General features: G+C 43.3%; 1 non-coding gene across 1 annotated transcript; it reads right to left on the reverse strand.

Moving 5' to 3' along the window:
- Window positions 1-2,761: 2,761 nt before the first annotated feature.
- Window positions 2,762-2,924, reverse strand: LOC115063554. The gene has a single exon (XR_003843400.1). It is a non-coding gene; the product is annotated as a U1 spliceosomal RNA (small nuclear RNA).
- Window positions 2,925-6,454: the final 3,530 nt, after the last annotated feature.

Here is a 6,454-nt window from a genome sequence, read left to right on the forward strand (position 1 = left end):
ACAAGAATGGGAGTGACAGTAAGTAAAAGGATATAGGTTGGGTTCCATGTCACTAGGCAAGGTAGTCCCTGTGTCAAATTAGGAGACCCCCACCCCCATGTTCCCAAGCCATGCCAGTATGAAAGTGTCAGGCACAACTACTGGGTGGGAAACTCCTTACAAATTCTGAGACCTTTGCTAGACTGGGGCTTGGGTGGGTGGGTACTGTTTGAATGTTAAGAATCAAAGCCCCGCACGTGCCTTATGCATGCTAAGCAAACACTCTACCACTGAGGACTGAAGAAAGTTCCAGCCTCTATTTTTTTTCCTTGAGATTGGCACTCAGTTAGTAGCCCAAGCTTGCCAGGAACATTTGATCCTCCTGACATACCCCCTAATCTCTAGGATTACCTGTGTGTGCTACCACACCTGACTCTCACATTTTAGAATAATTGTTAAGGTAAGTAAACACTTGGACCTCTAGTCTAAGAAGACTATGTGGTAGAATGGAAACTGTCTTGTTTGACTGTGGGGAACTTATTGATTGTATGTAGAATTGCCTTCCCTCCAATGCATGAAAAACTGATGGGAAATATGGAACATGATGGGAAAGGGTCACCTATGGGACATTTCCCCATATTTCATGCTGGGAAACTTCATGAGGAGAAAGCACAAGAAACCTGGAAACTGCTGGTAGGAGAGGAATGATGGATCACTTTGCCAACTGCTAAAAATAAAACGCAAGAAAAGTTAACTAACCGTGGACCCATATAGCTATTTTTAAAGCCGACAGAAATAGTATGGAAGACTTACTTTCTTTCCATTGTATGACCTTATCAGTGGCCCGAATGGTTTTTATTTGAGAGAAAATGTATTTATTTTTAAAATAAAGGCCAGTATGAAAATGCCACAATATGACAATTTTGTACACCTAATATGAACTAATTAAAAATGAAAGCCAATTCTATCCAACACATTACTAAAGGGACTGGAACACTACTCAGTGAGGTTTCTGTTCAGTTAGTTTTGTTGTAGCTTGTCAAAAAACCCTCACCCACAAAGGGCATAGAGACCACCATCATTGCAAAACGCATGAGGATTTTACTTATCCAACATGTTGGGGAAGCCCTTCTCAGCACGTAGGCCAGAGGAGAGACCCAGAACAAAGAAAGAACACACTTTCTATACCTTTGCAAGGGCCAGATATAGGCACTGGGGTAGTTTGGCTTATTTTAATTGGTGTGATCAATAACTTTTTTAGACATTGGTTGGTTATAGGGTGACTCTTATTTTGTCTGTCCTTGTGTTTTTTTTAGAGTGAGACAGGGGTATTGTTAATCTTGTTTTTGACCATTAAAACTATGTTTCTATATTTGTTTAGTCAGTCAGCTTTTTATCTGTTTCTGAACTTGGCCTGCTAGTAGAGTTTGGAAAGTCCTTTTGAAGGGGGAAAGTACAGGGTAGTCTTGAATTTATTTTGGATATTACAGTTTACTGTTTGGATCTGTTAGAAGTAACATTGTTAACCTTCTTTTCTGTTTATGCAGACCAGACAATCATGGCAGCCATATTTATTACCTATGCCTCATTTCCTTGGCTTAGTTTTTTTTTTTTTTAAATGTGAATATCTTTCCTTCTTCCTCATGAAACAGATCTTGACAAATTATTAAATTGAAACCTTTTGAGTGATAGGACACTAAAAATCAACTAGATGCACTCATTTGGCTTCTCGTGAACACAGGATCTCCAGGGTGATGGAGTGGGAGAACTTCTATTGTAATGGTCATTGAAAACACAGACATGTGATGAGCTAGCAGTTCAAGGCAACAAAGGGGTGACTGTGGGACTCTACAGTATTATCTCCAGTCAGATTCCCACAAGGCCAGTTGGGGAATGCTCATGAAGGAGATGGCCTGAGGAAGAGGCCACACAAGAGTGGTATGTAGTGAGTGCACCTGTTAGCAAGATGGGACTACTGCTCCACTAATCAGTCACATGTAGTTGCCATGTGGATATACATATCCTGCCTCAACTTTTGCTGCTTAGCTGTAAATTTACATTTTGTTTTCCTTTGTTTTGTTATTAATATCAAACATTAGCTTTCTAACTGTTGGCAACTATTTTTTTTTTAAATCATTTAAGGCCTAGTAAGATGGCATGGTGGGTAAAAGCACTTGCTGCCAAGTCTGGTGACCTGAGTTCAATTGCTGGGACCCCTGTGGTAGAAGGGGACAACCAAATTCCTCACATCTGTTGTCTCACCTCCACTCACAGGCAGCAGTGTGTGTGTATGCTACACACCTACAATGATACCCACAAAATAAAGTAATGCAACAAAAATGGTATAATCTAAAATACTATGTGGACAAAAGAAAGCATTTCAGTAAGCAAGATTTGCCTATTTATCAGTTTTTCATCTTTGCCTTGTGACCAAATCATTAAGGCTCATGACTTGAATGTAGTCCAGACGTTGCCCTGGACTAAACACTAATAAATGAATTATGCAGAATCTTAATGCATAAATGAAGGAGAGTTGCATAAGGAGAAGGGAGAGGGAGGGGTGGCATACCAACATGTGGGCACTAAATGAAGCAAGAAGTCTCAAGAAATAATCAGGAAATACTGGGATACTTGGTTCATTAGAAAACTCTGATTGACCCAGACATGGTATTGCACATATGTAATGCCAGCACCTGGCACAATTAGGAGTTTAAGGTAGGTCTAAGCTGAGGGCCGTCTGTCTCAAAAGAGCAAAACTCAAAAGGACCCTTCTTTTTTCTTCCAGGGGAGAGCGTGAACATAATTCCCCACTACCACAAATTATGCAGTCAAGTTTCCCACATTTGGGGAAATGGCAGGGGTCAGCACATCCGGAGTATAGTGGATAATCCTCACCCTGTGAAAACCATCTTCATGATCATGGTACCTCCCAGCCAGGTAAGTATAAAAAGACCCTTCTTATTCTGAAGTTAGACAGAAGGCTTGATAAGTAAATGGGCAACATGATCTGAAATATTAAGCCAACATATCTGTGTTTCATCTCATAGGTTGAGCATTTGGAGACTTAAAAATTGATGTGAAGCCAGAAGCCAGGTGAGGTCATTAGATGCCCTGGCACTAGAATTACAAACAGTTATAAGGTGCCATGTGGTGTTTGGATCCAAACCCCAGTCCCTGGCAAGAGTTGCAAGAAGTGTCATTTCTCCAGCCCCCCCCCACCCCTGGTATATTTTAATTGTGTCTTAGTTTTTTCCTGTTTCTGTGAGAAAATATGCCAAAGAACTTAAAGGAGAAGTGTTTACTGGGCTCACAGCTCTAGGCTACATTCCATCATTGTGGAGAAATCAAGGCAGAAAAAAAAATGTGGAGTACCTAGTTACACTGTGTCCACAGTCAAGAGCGGAGAGCAACTGATTAGTTAATTCATGCATACTGTGGTGGTTTGAATAAGAATGCCCCACACAGACTGACATGCTCAAATGCTTGATCCCTAGGGAGTGGCACTACTAGTAGGTGTGGCCTTGCTGGAGGAAGTGTGTCACTCTGGGGACAGGCTTTGAGGTCTCATAAGCTTAAGCCAGTTTACTGCCTACTCTCTGTGGATCAAGATGTAGAACTCTCAGCTCCCTACCCGGCACCATGTCTGCCTGCATGTTGCCATGCTTCCTACTACGAGAATGGACTAGACCTCTGAACTATAAACCAGCCCTAATTAAATATTTTCCTTTTTAAGAGTTGTCATGGTCATGGTGTCTCTTTACAGCAATAAAACTCTAAGACACATACTAATGCTTAGCTCGCTTTTCCTACTCATTCAAATTCCAAATTCCTTACTAGCAGGGGTGCCGCTCACAGTGGGCAGGCAAGTCTTCCCACTTCAACAAATGTCATCGAGATAAACCTCCACAGAGGTGCTCACAGGCCATCTAGATAATTCCTCATTGAGATTCTCTTCCCCTGTCACTTAGATCATGTCTAGTTGACAGCCAGCGTTAATCATCACAAATTGTAAAAAAGAAAAAAATATCAAAGAGAAATAGCTTGAGAGTAGATGTTGCCTTGCCAACAAGAGTTAAGATGAAGCTCAGTAATTGTCTAAAAACTGTCAGCATCCAGAGTTGGGTATCATAAAGACTCTATACCAGGTCAGAAAGATGGCGATTAAAAATGCATTCACCTGAGAATCAAGAAGCACACTAACTTTTGTGGTCAATCATTTTTGTCCAAAAAGGGCAAGAATGTTCAACAAGGAAAGAAGAATCCTTTCAACAAAACCTGCTGCAGTGATTGGATAGATCCATACAAACTCTGAGCTGGGCCCACCCCTGTCTCATGCCATGAAATGCAGCAATAACAACACACGAGGCACCACAGGCCTAACTACAAGAACAAAACACATAAAATGCTAGAAGAAAACATTTTGACAAATTTTGTGACTTTGGGTTAGGCACCAGTTTCTTAATTAGTACATCGAAAACTCAACCAGCAGAAGAGAAAATGTTAATAAGACTCCATGCAAAAGTCAAAATTGTGATGCTTCAAAGGGTACCATCAAGAATGTAAAAAATAGTTTCCCACCCGAGGAGGGGTGTCCGCCCGGGAGCAGTCTCCTGGCCTGAACCATCACCCTGCACCTCTCCTGCCCGAGGAGGGGTGTCTGCCTGGGAGGAGTCTCAAGGCCTGAGCCAGAAGGTGAGCCATCTTTGCTCCGGTGCACTGCCGGGGAGAGGGCGGATTGGAGAGGTGTCACAACTTCTGGGAAGGATCCCGTTTCTGGTTCCAGTCATCTGGCGCCTATCCCGCCCGAGGAGGGGTGTCTGCCCAGGAGCAGTCTCCTGGCCTGAACCATCACCCTGCACCTCTCCTGCCCGAGGAGGGGTGTCTGCCTGGGAGGAGTCTCAAGGCCTGAGCCAGAAGGTGAGCCATCTTTGCTCCGGTGCACTGCCGGGGAGAGGGCGGATTGGAGAGGTGTCACAACTTCTGGGAAGGATCCCGTTTCTGGTTCCAGTCATCTGGCGCCTATCCCGCCCGAGGAGGGGTGTCTGCCCGGGAGCAGTCTCAAGGCCTGAGCCGGAAGGTGAGCCATCTTTGCTCTGGTCCACTGCCGGTTAGAGGGCGGCCTGGAGAAGTAACACAGCTTCTGGGCTCCAGTCTGTGCTGACAAGAGTGTGGACCACAGAAGCTACACAGCTTTAGGACAGACAGAAGCAACCTAACTTCTGGGACAGACTCTATTTAGGGCTCCAGAAATTTGGGCACCTTCCTCTCCAGAGGAAAGGTGGCCACCTGTGAGGGTTAGGTCTGCCAGAGCAGGTGAGAGAGTCAAACTGTGTCCAGGGTCCCTCAGTAGCTACACTGTGCAGGTGAGTGAATAATCTGCAGAGGCAACACATCTTCTGACACAGGCCCCGTTTTGGGCCTACATCTTCAGCAAGGAGGCAGATCTGAACGCCAGCCCTCTGTGAACATTCCCTGCTAGAAGAGAGCTTCCCTGCAGAAAGTAATCTGAACACTGAGACTCAGGAGAGAGCTGGACTCCCAGGACTGCTGACAGAGGCTAACTAAATCACAGGAGGAACAAGCTCCAACCAGAGACAACTATAACAACTAACTCCAGAGATCACCAGATGGCGAAAGGCAAATATAGGAATCTTACTAACAGAAACCAAGACCACTCACCATCATCAGAACCTAGCACTCCCACCTGTCAGTCCTGAATACCTCAACACACCAGAAAAGCAAGAATCAGATTTAAAAGCATACCTCATGATGCTGGTAGAGGACTTTAAGAAGGGCATTATTAAAGAAATGCAGGAGAACGCCGCTAAAGAGATACAAGTCCTTACAGAAAAACCAGAGAATACTTCTAAAGAGGTAGAAGTCCTTAAAGAAAGAGAGGAGAACAAAAACAAACAGGTGATGGAAATGAGCAAAATCATCCAAGACCTAAAAAGGGAAATAGAAGCAATAAAGAAAACCCAAACTGTGATAACTCTGGAGATAGAAACCCTAGGAAAGAAATCAGGAACCATAGATGTGAGCATCAGCAGTAGAATACAGGAGATAGAAGAGAGAATCTCAGCTGCAGAAGATTCCATAGAGAACATGGGCACAACAATCAAAGAAAATGCAAAATGCAAAAAGATCCTAACTCAAAATATCCAGGAAATACAGGACACAATGAGAAGACCAAACCTTCGGATAATAGGAGTAAATGAGAATGAAGATTTTCAACTTAAAGGGCCAGCAGATATCTTCAGCAAAATTATAGAAGAAAACTTCCCGAACCTAAAGAACGAGATGCCCATGAACATAAAAGAAGCCTACAGAACTCCGAATAGACTGGACCAGAAAAGAAATTCCTCCCGATAATAATAATCAGAACAGCAAATGTACTACATAAAGATAGAATATTAAAAGCAGCAAGGGAAAAGGGCCAAGTAATTAGAATTACACCAGACTATTAGAATTACAC

This window comes from Mus pahari, chromosome 2, assembly GCF_900095145.1.
Source record: "Mus pahari chromosome 2, PAHARI_EIJ_v1.1, whole genome shotgun sequence".
Taxonomy (NCBI): Eukaryota; Metazoa; Chordata; class Mammalia; order Rodentia; family Muridae; genus Mus; species Mus pahari.